This window comes from Panthera uncia (genome assembly GCF_023721935.1).
Source record: "Panthera uncia isolate 11264 chromosome A1 unlocalized genomic scaffold, Puncia_PCG_1.0 HiC_scaffold_17, whole genome shotgun sequence".
Taxonomy (NCBI): domain Eukaryota; kingdom Metazoa; phylum Chordata; class Mammalia; order Carnivora; family Felidae; genus Panthera; species Panthera uncia.
Window position 1 is genome coordinate 10,857,609 of NW_026057577.1, and position 16,686 is coordinate 10,874,294.

A 16,686-nucleotide genomic window follows, 5' to 3' on the forward strand; every position below is an offset into this window, starting at 1 on the left:
TCTGCCCCTCTCCTCCACTTGTGCTCTCTCTCTTAAAAAAAACAAAAACAAAAACAAAAAAACTCCAAGAAAATGAAATCAAACTACGCTTTGAGTTTTTATTCTAAAAATCTATGTTTTCATATTTCTGTAGTAGTCTTCAACTTTTAGGGCACGTGCTCGAGAATCATGTAGGCCTATTTAAAATGCTGGTCCTGGGTTTCCATACCCAAAATTGCTGATGTATTAAGTTTCCGCTAAGACCTAGGACTGTGCACTTTTTAACAAGTCTCCACACCAGTTCCTCTGCCTCTGAGCTAATACTAATCCATCATGGATAGTTTGAGGAAAATTGTTCTAGAGAAAAAAAAAAAAAAAGTAATAACTTGGATATTTTGCAAAACTAAAACAGGATGAAATTTTAAAATTTTAAGTGAAAGCACATATCTGACCTGAAAGCAGGAAGAGACCAAGGGAGACCTTTTGTGTGTGTGTGTGTGTGTGTGTGTGTGTGTGTGTGTGAAAGTCATGGGCCCATTCTGTAGTTATTGCATCAAGAATGTGTATTTTTGGTAACACGTAGCATGTGGAATTTTCCTGTTCATTAGATTTCACTATAGTCTGAAGTCCTTCATAAGTTCATCCAAACACAGTTCCTCAAACTATTAAGATATTTACTTTATACCATGAAAGAAAAAAACACATTTTTTTCCTCGAAGGAGCTAAAGACATCATTAAAACATCATTAAAACAAACAAAAAAAAACACATTAAAAAACAGGAAACGTAAAATAAGGACTTGAAAATCAGTGAACATTAAGGCAGCTGCCTTTGGCTACAAACAGTGACGGAAACTAAATTCACCATTTCATCCATTCACTTATCAAATAGTCATAAAGCTTGTAGGCTGGGTTTTGGGAATACCAAAATGTTTCCCCTGTAGACTCTTCCATTTCTGCCACTGGTATCACGATCTACCTTGTTTTTTAGGCAGGAAAACTGTGAGCCACTGGACTTCTTCCTTTTTTACATCACACTTCTCATCTGTCAACCAGTGCTACTGACTAACTCCAGAAGTATCTCAAACCCGTGACCCTTCTCTCACCTCATCACTTCCACTTTAACCAAACGATCACCACCTTTTGCCTGGACTCCTGCAACTGTTCCTAACTGTCGTAACTATTCATTCATTCATTCATTCATTCATTCAAGCATTCATGCATTCATGCATTCAAGTATTCATTCATTTAATATTTATGAGTACCTGCTAAGTACCAGGAACTTTTCAACATAGTTGAAAGCAGACCTGGGAAACAAAACAGACAGAACTTCTGCCTTTATGGAACTTTCATTTAGTAAGGGGAGAGAGACAAAAAACTGGTTACACAAATATATGCAGGTATGCCAAATAGATGATTGGTAGAGTACCAGAGTTTCAAGAGAGAAGTCAGAAACATTACTTTTCAGTCATCTGGTAATTCCAGGAAGAGGTCAAGGACTCACCTGATCCCAGGGCCTTTGCACATACCGTTCCCGCTACCTAGGACCCTCTTTGCATGTTTCAAGGCTGATGCCATCTCACACTTCACCTGATACATCATCTCCCTAGAGAGGCCATCCCTGACTACCTGGTTTAAATTAGGAAAAATAATTTCCATTCAATGACCTGTTTGTCTTCCTTCTTGGCGCATACAACAACTTGAAAATACATACTTACCTACTTACTATTTCTCCCAATATTAAACTGTAAATTGCATCTTTGTTTTTGTTTATCATTGACTATTTAGGGCCCATCACATCATGGACATGTGTATTAGTCATGTTTCTACCAGCGAATAGAATCAATAGGAGAGTATAGATCATATATATGAGATTTATTGCAAGGAATTTATTTATATAAGATATATGCAAGAAGCAAATATGTAAGTAAACTACTACAAAATAACAAAGCAACTATGATGTCCCAAAGGCTGCAGTCAGTACCATGGTATCCTGAATAGGACAAAAAAAGCCACTGAAGCTGAAGTGCTAGTTCTTACATAATTAGCTATGAGATTAGCAATAATACCCATTAGTATCAGGGGAAGCTGAAATTCATTTATTCCTAAAATCAGCTAGATACATACAGCTTGCTCCGGAACCTTTTTTTTTTTTTTCTTTTTTCTTAAAAAAAATTTTTTTAAATTTTTTTCAGACAGAGTGAGAGCCTGAGCAGGGGAGGGGCAGAGAGAGAGAGACACAGAATCTGAAGCAGGCTCCAGGCTCTGAGCTGTCAGCACACAGATTTACCTTATTTTAGTGACTACATAATATTCGTGATAAGCAAAGTACTGTAATTTATTTAACCACTCCCTTGCTTAGAAGCATTTAGATTGGTTGGCTGTTTCTGCTATTGCTAGCAGTGCTGCCTGTATGAAGGACGCGTTTGGCTGAAACTAATAGAAACTCTGATTCAATCTGCTTGAACCATTAAGAAATTTTTAGCTGACAGAACTAGAACTTGAGAGATAAAGAGGCTTTGTTGCTGATATATTCACGTCTGGGCTCAACAAAGCCACCATTTAGCCAGGTGCTTTCCATCCTTCTTCCCTGCCATTCTCAGAATCCATTCCATCCCAAGGCTGGCTCACCTCTGCACATAAAATGACTGAAAGAACTGCACGCCTTTTTTTTTTTTTTTTTTTTTATGTTTACTTATTTTTGAGAGAGAGAGAGAGAGAGAGAGAGCTAGTGGGGGAGAGGCAGAGACAGGGAGGCAGACGGAGGGGCAGAGACGACCTGAGCTCAAGTCAGACACTTAACCAACTGAACCACCCAAGCACCCCTGCATGCTTTATTTATTTGCAAAGCCAAATGGACAAAGAGATTTGGCGCCCTCAGTTCTCAAGGGTAGAAAAAAACTTTCCCAGAAGTCTTCGCTAAAGGTAACTCACATCTGATTGGCTAAATTTGGGCCACATGCCCATTTCTGAACCAATCAATGGCAATGGGGTTGGGATTACTCTTAGACCATTCAGACACCCTGTTTGTCTTGGGGTCAGTTCCCCAAATTGCTCTGCTGCTTTCAACAGTAGAGAGATGGGATGGATATTGCAAAAATGGAATCAAAATGTCCAAATTTTCAAGCTGTTATCTCACTATATACTATATACTATATACTATATACTATATACACTATATACACCTTTGAGAATTCATACAATTAGAATCTCTTTAGGGTAGATTCCTATTAGTATAGTTGGTGACTCAAAAGGTATGCATATTTAATGTGTTGATAGATTCAGCCAAATTGCCCCCAAAACAAGAACCACAATAAAAACAAAAAAATGTGGCACAAAAACAGACACATAGACCAATGGAATAGAATAGAAACCCCAGAACTAGACCCACAAACCTATGGCCAACTCATCTTTGACAAAGCAGGAAAGAACATCCAATGGAAAAAAGACAGTCTCTTTAACAAATGGTGCTGGGAGAACTGGACAGCAACATGCAGAAGGTTGAAACTAGACCACTTTCTCACACCATTCACAAAAATAAACTCAAAATGGATAAAGGACCTGAATGTGAGACAGGAAACCATCAAAACCTTAGAGGAGAAAGCAGGAAAAGACCTCTCTGACCTCAGCCGTAGCAATCTCTTACTCGACACATCCCCAAAGGCAAGGGAATTAAAAGCAAAAGCGAATTACTGGGACCTTATGAAGATAAAAAGCTTCTGCACAGCAAAGGAAACAACCAACAAAACTAAAAGGCAACCAACGGAATGGGAAAAGATATTTGCAAATGACATATCGGACAAAGGGCTAGTATCCAAAATCTATAAAGAGCTCACCAAACTCCACACCCAAAAAACAAATAACCCAGTGAAGAAATGGGCAGAAAACATGAATAGACATTTCTCTAAAGAAGCCATCCGGATGGCCAACAGGCACATGAAAAGATGTTCAACGTTGCTCCTTATCAGGGAAATACAAATCAAAACCACACTCAGATATCACCTCACGCCAGTCAGAGTGGCCAAAATGAACAAATCAGGAGACTATAGATGCTGGAGAGGATGTGGAGAAATGGGAACCCTCTTGCACTGTTGGTGGGAATGCAAACTGGTGCAGCCACTCTGGAAAACAGTGTGGAGGTTCCTCAAAACATTAAAAATAGACCTACCCTATGACCCAGCAATAGCACTGCTAGGAATTTATCCAAGGGATACAGGAGTACTGATGCATAGGGGCACTTGTACCCCAATGTTTATAGCAGCACTCTCAACAATAGCCAAATTATGGAAAGAGCCTAAATGTCCATCAACTGATGAATGGATAAAGAAATTGTGGTTTATATACACAATGGAATACTATGTGGCAATGAGAAAAAATGAAATATGGCCTTTTGTAGCAACGTGGATGGAACTGGAGAGTGTGATGCTAAGTGAAAAAGCCATACAGAGAAAGACAGATACCATATGGTTTCACTCTTATGTGGATCCTGAGAAACGTAACAGAAGCCCATGGGGGAGGGGAAGGAAAAAAAAAAAAGAGGTCAGAGTGGGAGAGAGCCAAAGCATAAGAGACTGTTAAAAACTGAGAACAAACTGAGGGTTGATGGGGTGTGGGAGGGAGGGGAGGGTGGGTGATGGGTATTGAGGAGGGCACCTTTTGGGATGAGCACTGGGTGTTATATGGAAACCAATTTGACAATAAATTTCATATATTAAAAAAAAATAAAAATAAAATTAAAAAAACAAATATATAACAAAAAAAAAACAAAAAACAAAAAAACGAAAACGGAAAAAACGGAATCCATTTGAAAGAACAAGTGAATACCTCTTACGCCATGCATGTGCCAAAATGGCCTGTCTTAAATCTCGCTCAAGTGATGTCTTTCTCACCTCAAGATCATAAAATTAATTCTCTATGATCTCTTACTGTTGTAAATAACAGTAATATGTCTTCTAATAGGGGCTCATCCATGCATTCCTGAGATAAACTGTACTTGCTAATACAATGATGCATTTCATTTGCTAATATTTCATTTGTGCTTTTTACAGCTGGGTACCCAACTGAGGCTGGCCTACAGTTTTGTTTGTCTTTCTTTGGTGGTGGTGGTGGTATTCCAGCCTAACAGAATGAAGTAGGGAACTTTTCACCTTTGTCTGGATCACTTTCTATAACCTGAATTACCTGTTCCTTGAAGGTTTGGGATAATCTGGCCACAGAATAATGTGGCTTGGTGACACTTTTGTGGATAAATGTTTGGCCCTAGCAATGTTTTTTGCTATTTTTCCTGTAAATACTAGTGTTTTCAGATTTTTTATTTCTCTACCCTTTCTACTGTTTTCTGTAGAGAAACACTACATTTAAAGTATTAATGTCATAAAATTATATGTAATACTCTCCTAATACATAAAAGATCCTTAATATTTAGTATATATATGTAGAGTCCCATACTTTACTTCTATACTTTTTCCTTTCCTCTTTATCAGATTTTTCAAAATTGGATTCTTCAACTTTTTTCTCTTACTCATTTGCTTACTTATTACAAAACAAAAATAAAGCCTTACATATTTTCCCCCAAGAAGCACCTGGGCCTGGTTTTATCTGACCATTTTATCCAATAAAGGTGAATGTGTCACCAATAATATAGGACAATGCCTGTTAACTTATATTGTCACTTGAGAGGTGTTGAGTGACAATATGTATAAGGCTTGCAGCATTTCTGATAATTTATTTTCTTAATCTTTTATAAATTAAGCTTTGAGTTTCTGAAGCACATTATGTTAAACCCCTATCACCTACAATGAACTAAATTCAAGATATTAAAATGTTTATCAAAATCATATTTTCCTGATGGCTTTACCTAATCAGATATCTAAAAAGTTTTAATATATTAAAAATAACGGGGGTGGGGGCACCTTAGTGGGTTAGTTGGTTGAGCATCTGATTTAGGCTCAGGTCATGATCTCCTAGTTTCTAAGTTCGAGCCCTGCACAGAGCCCACTTCAGACCCTCTGTCCAACTCTCTCTCTCTGCCCCTCCCTTTCTCTCTCTCAAGTATAAATAAACATTAAAAAATAATGATAATCAAAACATTGGTAAGAAAGGTGACACTGTAGAAGAAATGAGAATGTCACAGTGGAGGGAAGTTCTATTAGGCTATAAAATTGGAATAAAATCCTCCAGTCATGAAGGTGGGCAAGAGAATCCTGAAGAAAGAGAAAACACATTAGAAAGGAGAAGAATAGGGACAAATGGGTAGCTCAGTTGGTTAAGCGTCCAACTGTTGATTTCAGCTCAGGTCATGATCTCACGGTTTGTGAGATCGAGCCCTGCATCAAACCTTGTGTCAAGCTCCCCTGGGCATGGAACTTGCTTAAGATTCTCTGTCTCCCTCTCCTTCTTCTCTCCCCCTGCTAGCATGTACTCTCTCACTCTTTCGAAAGAAAGAAAGAAAGAAAGAAAGAAAGAAAGAAAGAAAGAAAAGAAAAGAAGAGAAAACAAAGGAAAAAGAAAAAAGAAAGGAGAAGAATATGCTAGAACTCATCAAACAGAAGTATAGGATGAGATACTCAACAGGAAAGGAGAAAGCTTAGGAATTAACTGTTTCATCTGTGAGCACTCAAGGGTCTGGAATCTGTTCTCATATAACACACACTTCTCATTTCATCTGACCCATGTATTTTCCCCATTCAAAAAAAGCATTCATCCCCAGCATCTATTTAGACTTCAATATCTCTCAACAAGTCCTAGAGGCACAATTTGACAGAATCTGTTCAGACCTCTCCAAAATGCTTCATCTTATATATTATTCTCACCTCAGTCTGGTCATTTGACTCTTCCACTTATCTGAGAAGAATAATAGGTTGTGTTAAAGGTAAGTCTATGAATAAATATATACAATGTGTTAATATTTGCTAATATCTACTAAAGACTACTTATTTATTTTATTTTTTATCAATTCTTTACTTAAATCTTTCTTTGAAGACTTGATTTTTTTAGAAACTTCCTACCTCTGGCAGCCCTCTCTCTTCTTTCCCTCCCATCTTCCCTCCTCTGAGGTAGACATCAGAACTTCTGGACTGTGCTAGGTTATAAGCAAATTCTTCATCTAGATCTTCTTACCCAGAGTTAATCTTCAACTCTGCCCATTCTTCTATAAAACTCATTTATTGAAGTTTTAAACGTTCTATGATTATGTTCTTGAGTTCTAAGAATTGTTTTCATAATTGCGTATGTTGTTACATATGAATATATGCCTGTATTCCTCTTTTATTACCCAAAGATATTCATTAGACCTGAGGATGCATGGGTGGCTCAGTCGGTTAAACATCTATCTGCATCTTGGTTTGGGCTCAGGTCATGATCTCACAACTCATGAGTTCGAACCCCTCATGGGGCTCTGGACTGACAGGGAGGGGCCTGCTTGGGATTCTCTCTCTCCCTCTCTCTCTGTGCCTCCCCTGTTCTCTCTCTCTCAAAATAAATTAAATAAACTTGAAAAAAGAACTATCTTGGAGTCTTTTCTTCAAGTGTTGATTCGTTGTTGGGGTTGATGCTTTTCTTTCCCAGTATTACTCCAATGGTGACTCTTGGTTGTGTGCTTATCTTTGTATCTGTGGTTCTGTGTATACATGTCTGTGGATTCAGCTTCTGTTTCCTACATCTTGTCTCCAGGGATCGTGGGGTGGGGCAGTACATATAGCTGGAGGAGGTGTTCCAACAGTGTCTTCTGTGTGAGAGTCCTTCCTACCCCTCCCAAGAGTCATCAGCTCTCTAGGGCACTGCTCTGCTGTTTCAGACCTAGGGTCCACTGCGGGGGTCAAGAGCTGCTCCCTCTGCTTTATATTAAGTGGGGAAAAGGGGGGAGGGCCAACCTGCTCAGCTGCTTTGCACAGGATTCCCTAATTAAAAATAAAAATTTTTTTAATGTTTATTTATTTTTTTTTTAATTTTTTTTTTCAACGTTTTTTATTTATTTTTGGGACAGAGAGAGACAGAGCATGAACGGGGGAGGGGCAGAGAGAGAGGGAGACACAGAATCGGAAGCAGGCTCCAGGCTCAGAGCCATCAGCCCAGAGCCTGACGCGGGGCTCGAACTCACAGACTGCGAGATCGTGACCTGGCTGAAGTCGGACGCTTAACCGACTGCGCCACCCAGGCGCCCCTAATGTTTATTTTTGAGAGAGAGAGAGAGAGAGAGAGAGAGCATGAGTGGGGGAGGGACAAAAAGAGAAAGAGACCCAAAATCCGAAGCAGGCTCCAGGCTCTAAGCTGTCCGCACAGAGCCCCAGGCAAGGCTCAAACTCACAAGCTGAGAGACTGTGACCTGAGCTGAAGTTGGATGCGTAACCGACTGAGCCACCCAGGCACCCCAGGATCCCCTAGTAACTATGACCCCCCTTTGCTCCATTGAATCTGCTGAATGGGCTTGCAGGTTCCTGGAATTACAGTTGGGTCTCACAAAATTACTTATAATAGATTTCCATTAAACCACAACTCTTATTTTAGATTATTTACATACAGCATAAAATGAAGCACATTTATATCCACATTGTTATGATTTGATCTCCATTAAGAGATCTATGAGAGATTTCTTGAAGCCTATGTAAAAATGCTTTTGCTTTACGATCTGCATAAACTGTTTTAAGAAACATCTAAAGAAATATGAAATGGGGCACCTGGATGGCTCAGTAAGTTAGGTGTCCGACTTTGGCCTGGGGTCATGATCTCATAGTTTGTGGGTTTGAGCCCTGTACTGGGCTCTGGGCTGACAGCTCAGAGCCTGGAGCCTGCTTCAGATTCTGTGTCTCCCTCTCTCTCTGTCCCTGCCCCGCTCATGCTCTGTCTCTCTTTCTCTGAAAAATAAACAAACATTAAAAACTTTTTTTTAAAAAAGAAAAAGAAATATGAAATTCTTGACTTGCTGTTTTTAAAATGCAGCAATACCCATTAATCATATTCCTGGTGGTATTTATTGATCTAATAGAGACGATGGAATCATAGTTTTGAAAAAGGCAAAGAGGTAAACAAAGCAGAGGGTTAAGTGCAAAGTCAGACCTCATGTTAAGAATCTTTTAGTGGGAAATTATTACCATCGTCATCAGAAGAGAAACTAAGTGCCTCCTTTTACAGAATAGATCTTAAATATCTCTATATTGTTTGGGGAGATTCAAGGAGAAAGAGAAAAAAAAAGAAGACATCAGCTTAATATAATTCATGTTTTTAAAGGAACCCAGACCATTCAGATGATATTTTTAAATTTTTTTTTAAATTTGGAAAGCAAGTCTTTTGCTGTTATATTTAATGTTATAGCTAGAATATTACATTTAGGTGGGGTTGCCAGTATCCTGTATATACAGGACATGCCCCGTATTTGTGTTGTACTGTGCCCTGTACTGACTTTGTCATGACCCCTTAAGTGCCCTGTATTCAGCTTTTTAAAAGAAATTACAAAAATCCGCACCTAGAGCTATCTTTCTGCCCCAGTAAATGGTACTTACATCACTTACATGGCAATACCAGCTGCAAACCATACTCCACAAACATCTCAACCATCTCTTATGGCCTCTCCTGCAGGTTTGGCTGCAGGGAGATCAAAGAGAGGAACTGAGAATGAAAAGTATTTCTTTTTCATACTCAAGAAAAGACTATTCTTCGACCAAATTCCCAAGCTGTGAACAAGTAAGCATTGTTAATTCGAGTTAACTTCGTATGAGTGCACATGCTCTGAAAATCAGCCAAACAGTTGTAGCCTCACTCCTGTGGCCTGTTTCTGGAAAGCAGCCAGTTAACAGCCTTACTCCAAGTGTCTAAAAGCGAGCAAATCAGTAACAGCCCAAGCTTCTGAAAGACATTTGGTGATAAACCTCCAGTCCTGAATGTCAGCAAGCTGGGACAATGCACGCTTCCAGACAACAGCCATTCAAAAAAATACCCCACTCCAGCAGCCAAGCTCCTGAAGGTCATGGTTAGCTGGTGGACAGCAGCCTTTCTCCAGTGAACACACTAACACAGCTGTAAATCTTTCAGTCTGTACACACTCCACTTCTGAAAACCCACCGATCCCCGAATGTCAAGCTTCTCAAAACCTTACATAAGATCAACTCTGGCTTTCTCAAGAAAACAATGTCTTACAAACACAGCTGACTCTTGAACAATCCAGGGGTGAGTGGCGCTGACCCTGAGGTTGAAAATCTGTACATAACTTTTGAATCCTCAATACCTTAATGGCTAATAGCCTACTGTTGACCAGAAGCCTTATGGCTATCATATATGGTAAATAAGCACCTATTCTTATGGTATGTATTCTATATACTATAATCTTACAAGAAAATAAGCTAGAGAAAAAATATTATTAAGAACACCATAAGGGGGCGCCTGGCTGGCTCAGTCGGAAGAGCGTGGGACTCTTGACATCAGGGTTGTGAATTCAAGCCCCACATTGGGGGTAGAGGTTACTTACAAATAAAATCCTTAAAAAAAAAAGAAGAAGAAGAAAACCATAATGAAGAGATAATACATTTACAGTACCATACGGTATTTATCTTTAAAAATCTGCATGTAAATGGGCACGTGCAGTTCCAACCCATGTTGTTCAAGAGTCAGCTGTTAGATTTCCCCTGTAGGCAAACAGAACGTTTACCTTTTCTGCATCAGAGTTCAACTGAGTTCAATTCATTGCTAGTTGGCAAGTTTGCAACTCTTCATTCCTGGTTACAGGTCATGATGAGTTGATTTGTGAGTGATGGATGGCAGCAACATGGTCAGAAGACTACCAAATTCAATCTTCAAATTCTGCAGTGATTGATAAAGCAAATTGGTAATTTCATAATTTGCACAGAATTAAAACCCCAAATGTGAGAATAAAGTTTTATGACCAACTTCTGAACAGTGGACATTTATTAAATGAGAAAACAAAAATCCTTTGAAGCTTTTTGTATAAGATACAATTGTTCACTCACTATAAATACTGTCAGATACAAAGCAACATATCCTAGCAGCTGAGCACAAGAGATGTATGACTTCCTCAATCAGTACGAAAGAAAAGGATAAAGTAACTTTTTAAAAATGATTTAGAGAGATTCAGATGAAGAATAATCACAGCAGAGGCTGTAATGGCCTTCCATGGTCTATATCCTCATTCAGCTCAAATGTTTAAATGTACTGCTATCAGAAATATTTTCTCATTTCAAAATTGCAAGCAAATACTAAACAAACATCAAATCAAGGGCCAGGACAAAATCTACAGCAATGCTAAAATGTGTAAAAACCACATTCATTAATGCAAGTAACCACAATCAGAAAACGCTTTTCTCTTGATTGGGCAATATTTTTGTGAAAGAGGATTGCTTACAAGGCCATTGTCCATGAAATCCCTTCCAGATGAGACTTCAGAAACATTAGGAAATTGTAGCAAAGACTCTCTTATAAGCCAGAGTTAATGAGATACATTGAATTGGAGGTAGACCATGCAGTTGTTTGTGTAAAGGTGCTGAAAGTCAAAGTTGAAGCAAAGCATACAATGATTCCATAAAGTGTTGGCTGTCCCGCCCTGGTCTGCCTAATGCTGCTCAGATAGCATATGATGTTCTTTCTTTGGACACTGTCATGACACTGTTATGAAACTGTTCTCCTACTTCAGCATGTATACTAACGCCATCAGCATCAATACCCTCTTTGTACTGAGCAATTAAAAACGTCATGATTTTGTTGGCATTATTCAGTTCTAACAAACACATTTGAAGGACTTCTCAGTTTATCACTTGAAGCATAAAATCATACTTTAATTATGAAGAAAAGGACCCCTTAATTCTTGTTGAGGTTTTTTTTTTTTTTTTTTTTTTAATGTTTTTTTTGAGAGAGACAGACTGCGAGCGGGAGAGGGGCACAGAGAGAAGGAAACAGAATTGGAAGCAGGCTCCAGGCAACAAGCCGTCAGCACAGAGCCCAGCGAGGGGCCTGAACCCACCAACCCTGAGATCATGACCTGAGCGGAAGTCGGAGGCTTAACTGACTGAGCCACCCCAGGTACCCCTCTTATTGAGTTTTAATAGAGTAGTCTCCCCACCCTTATCCATATGGGATACATCCTACGACCTCCCATCTGAAACCGCAAATAGGACCGAAGCCTACATATACTATGTTTTTCCAATACGTACGAACCTTCGATAAAGTTTAATTTATAAGTTAGGCACGGTAAGAGAGTAACAACAATAACAAGTAATAAAAGGGAACAATCATAGCAGTATACGTAATAAAAGTTATGTGAACGTGGTCTCTGGCTCTCAAAACATCTTGTCTCACTGTACTCACCCCTCCTGTGATGATGTGAGATGATAAAATGCCTGTGTGAGGGATCACGGAAGGGGCGTGTCGCAGACTTTGTGACGTCACCGAATGGGATAAGTGAGGGGCGTGTCGCAGACTTTGTGACTTCACTGACGTGGCGTCAGGCTACGGATTGACCTTCTGATGCCCCTGCTTCTGGTCGGGGTTGACTGCCTGGAGCTGGAACTGCGGAAAAGCCAAATCCCAGAGAAGGGGGAACTAGTGTAATTTATTCTGTGAAAGCTCCCTATTTATTGGTCATTGTCTTCAATCAGTTTGGTAAGAGGATTATGCAAAGTGAAAGAAGAGCTACAAGGTTTTCAACGGTACTCCACTGTTTAAAGGAATTTGCTGAGTGTGTTAAGGAAAAAGTTGGCATCAACTTTATCCCTTTTGTTAGCAAGGCTGCTGGTGAAAAGGTCAACCGTACTTTTGAACAGGAAGAGAAATTCCAACTTGAGGTAGATAATTACTACAACACTTGTAACTAGGTTTTGAAGTCAATATTATCCTTTGAAGAATTTGTTTTGTTTTGTTTTGTTATGTTTTACTGGATGTTGCTAAATAGTCTTCTAGCATGGGAGTAAGTGGAATCACCTATATTACCGAAGAAGGAACTAAAAAAGGACAACAATGGGCACCCGGGTGGCCCAGTCAGTAAGCAATGGACTCTTGATTATGGCTCGAGTCATGATCTCATGGTTCTTGAGATCTAGCCCACCCGGCTCTGAACTGACAGCCCAGAACCTGGTTGGGATTCTCTCTCTGCCCCTCCCCTCCTTGTGCTATGCTCAAAAAAAAAAAAAAAAAGCAAGTTATGGGGGCACCTGGCTGGCTCAGTCAGTAGAGCATGTGGCTCTTTATTGCAAGGTTGTGAGTTCAAGCCCATGTTGGGTGTGGAGCCTACTTAAACAAACACATACATACATACATACATAAATAAATAAATAAATAAATAAATAAATGACAAGGTATGCCATGAAAGATGGTATGTGCTTCAACCAATCAAATTTGAAGAGCAATCATCAGAACTTTAGCTTTATGCTGGTATATGTTTAGCATACTGTCTTATAATGATAATATTGAGCATGTTTTCTCATTACTGGATGTTAAGTAGGTGGACAAAATAATAATAAACTGAATGTGACCACTGTAGATGATATGTTACAGTGTAAGTGGAATATAGACTGTGACCACAGGAACTTTATAAGCAAATTTGACAAAGCAAGGAAGTATTAAGGAGAGCCAATCATCCGGGAAATAAAATTAAGGAAAGTGGTATATAATTTAGGTGGTTAAAATTTATTTCAGATAAATAACAAATACTGTTATAGTAAAATATGTCCCATGCCATATTTTTCATTTAATCTAAATGTATATATACATAAAGGCAATTAGATATAAATCAAATTTAAATGGGGATTTATTTACATGACCGTGAGATCATGACCTGAGCTGAAGTCGGACGCTTAACTGACTGAGCCACCTGGGCGCCCCTGCAACCACAATTTTAGAACATTTTCAGCACTTTAAAAGAAACCTTCACCCTCGAGCTATTTGCTTTTGTCCCCCTCCTCTTCTTTTTCCACTGCTCCCAACCCCCAACAATCAACCAGCCCTGGGCACCACTAATCTATTTTCTGTCTCTACAGATTTGTCAATTCTGGACATTTCATATGAATGGAATCACATAATAAGCCATCTTTTGTAACTGGATTCTTTCACTTCTTTTCTTTTTCTTTTTTTCTTTTTTTAAGTTTACTTATTTTTTGAGAGAGGAATAGAGTGCACGCTCATAGGAAGGGGCAGAAAGAAAGGGAGAGAGAGAATCCCAGGTAGACTCCACAGCACGGAGCCCAACTCAGGGCTTGAACCTACGAACCATGAGATCATGACTTGAGCCAAAATTAAGAGTTGGATGCTCAAATGACTGAGCCACCCAAGGCACTCCAGTTAGCATAATATTTTCAAGGTCATCCGTGCTGCAGCAAGTATAAGTACTTTATTCCTTTGTAGGGCTAAATAATATTCCATTGTATGGATATATCCCATTTTGTTTATCCGTTCATCACCTGATGGGTATTTGGTTTGTTTCCATCTAGGTTGTTACTTAGGAGTAGATGTCTTGGGTCAAATGGAAACTAAATTATTTGAGAAGCTGCCAGACTGCTTTCCTAAGTGGCTGCATCATCTCACATTCCCACCAGCAGTGTATGAGGGTTCTGATTTAGCCACATCCTCACTTGTCATTATCAGACTTTTTTTTTAACTTTATTTATGTATTTTGAGAGAAAGAGAGAGCAATAGAGCACGAGCCAGGGAGGGGCAGAGAAAAAAGGGGAGAGAGAATCCCAAGCCGGCTCTGTGATGTCAGTGCAGAGCTTCACCCGGGACTTGATGTCACAAACCATGAGATCATGACCCCGAGCTGAGATCAAGAGTCAGACACTTAACCAGCTGAGTCCCCCAGGCCCCCCTGATTTTTTGATTCTAGCCATTCTAGCAAGTGTAAAAAAGTATTTCATTGTGGCTTTGATTTGCATTTCTCTGATGATTGATGATGTCCAGCATCCTTTCGCGTTTATTGGTCATTTGTAGATCTTCTTTGGAGAAATGTCTATTCAGATCATTTCCTCATTTAAAAAAATGTGTGATTTGTCTGTTTATTATCAAGTTGTAAGAGCTCTTTATGTAATCCAGCTACACGTCTATCATCAGATGTATTATTTCCAAATATTTTCTTCCATTCTGTATGTGGTCTTTTTACTTTCTTGATTGTGTCCCTAGAAGCATAGAAGTCTTTAATTTTTGATTAAACCCAATGTTTGGATGTTTTTTCATTTGTTGCATGTGCTTTTGGTGCCGTACCTAAAAATGCATTGCCAAATTCAAGGTACTACAGATTTACCCCTCAGTTTTTTTCTAAGAATTTTATAGTTTCAGCTCTTACATTTAGGCCTTTGATCCACTTTGAGCTAATTTTTATATATTGTGTGAGGTAAGCATTCAATTTCATTCTTTTTTTTAAAAAAATCTGTTTAATGTTTATTTTTGAGAGATAGAGCATAGGTGGGGGAGGCAGAGAAAGAGGGAGACAAAAGGATCTGAAGTGGGCACTGCGCTTCAGATGCGGGGCTCAAAGTCACAAACCGTGAGCTGAAGTTGGACCATGAGCCACCCAGGTGCCCCTCAATTTCACTCCTTTGCTTGTGGCTATGTCGTTTTTCAGTACCATTTGTTGAAAAGATCCCTCTTTTCTCATTGAATAGTCTTGGCACCATTGTTAAACATCTGACCGGCATCTCTGAAGTATAGGGAAGAACTGTAGGATAAGGATTGGCTCTTAGAGAGAGATTGCCTTGAAACGATCTGTGGATCTCCATTTGAGAAGATGACCAAAAGGCTTCCAAGTGGGCCAGGAAGTACTGCCAGACACCCTGGGGCAGCTGAACCAGATACATCCTCCTCTTTCCATGAGGAACACTAGCCTTTACTGATGAGAAGAAAGGGAGCAGGAAGTTCCTCACTGACGCTTGACCAAGGAACGAGTTACAGCTTGTCTGCCTGTCCCCTGCAGATCTACCCCTGCATCTGCGGTATCACTCACAGCTTCCCCTCTGCTTAACGCACCTCCATAGCTTGACCAACCCTCGGGGGCAGTTAGAGCCAAGAGCAAACAAAGAAATGTTCTTAGCATCTTGATGAGCACTGAGAAATGTACAGAATTGTTGAAGCACTATATATTGTACACTGTATTTACTAACATAACACTGTCTATTCATTATACTTGAATTTAAAAGAAGCAAGAAAGAAATGGTCTTAGGCAACCCAACAGCCAAAAAAAAAAAACCTAATAAAGAGCAACCAGAACATCCAGAATTGGGTTAGCTTCTACTGTACTAGTTGGCAGAGGAGACAGAAGACGACTATAATAATGAATAAACAAGTAATAAATACATAAGCATGAACTCAAGAACTCTCTGAACCTAGCCAGCATTATTCTGAAGCTAAATTATTCAGTGAAAACATAAAAAAGGGAGAGACGATGAAATTGAGAATCTAATTAATGGTGTGATGATCAAACAGAAGAAATATCTGAAGAAGAGAAAGGAGAGAAACGAGGAGGAGGAGGAAGACGAAGAGGAGGAAGAAGAGGAGAGAAGAAAGGAGGGGGGAGGGGAAAGGGAGGGGGGAAGGAGAAGGTGGAGGAAAAACATCTCAAAACAAAGAACAAAAGTTCTGATTTAAATAAACTGAAGTCATCACCTTGAAAAGATTTAGCAAGTTCCAGGCAGGATTAAAAAATAAATAATACGGCTATTCCTAGATATCTCCTGGTTTTCTGAATTGCAAGGATAAAGGGAAATCTTACAGACTTCCAGACA

At 39.3% G+C, this 16,686-nt stretch overlaps 1 long non-coding RNA gene across 7 annotated transcripts in view; it reads right to left on the reverse strand.

The window, feature by feature from the left end:
• Nucleotides 1-12,416, reverse strand: part of LOC125935404 (uncharacterized) — an 81,411-nt gene extending 68,995 nt beyond the window's left edge. For 3 of the 7 annotated variants that reach the window (XR_007461644.1, XR_007461643.1, XR_007461646.1), the window contains exons 1-2: nucleotides 12,225-12,416; nucleotides 10,617-10,768 (exon numbers count right to left, since the gene is read on the reverse strand). This is a non-coding gene — a long non-coding RNA (uncharacterized LOC125935404). Of the gene's footprint in view, nucleotides 1-6,789; nucleotides 6,821-8,652; nucleotides 8,830-10,616; nucleotides 10,769-12,224 lie in introns of all 7 variants that reach the window. The other 4 variants (XR_007461645.1, XR_007461647.1, XR_007461648.1 and 1 more) reach the window with 2 other exon arrangements.
• Between the last annotated feature and the right edge of the window lie 4,270 nt (nucleotides 12,417-16,686).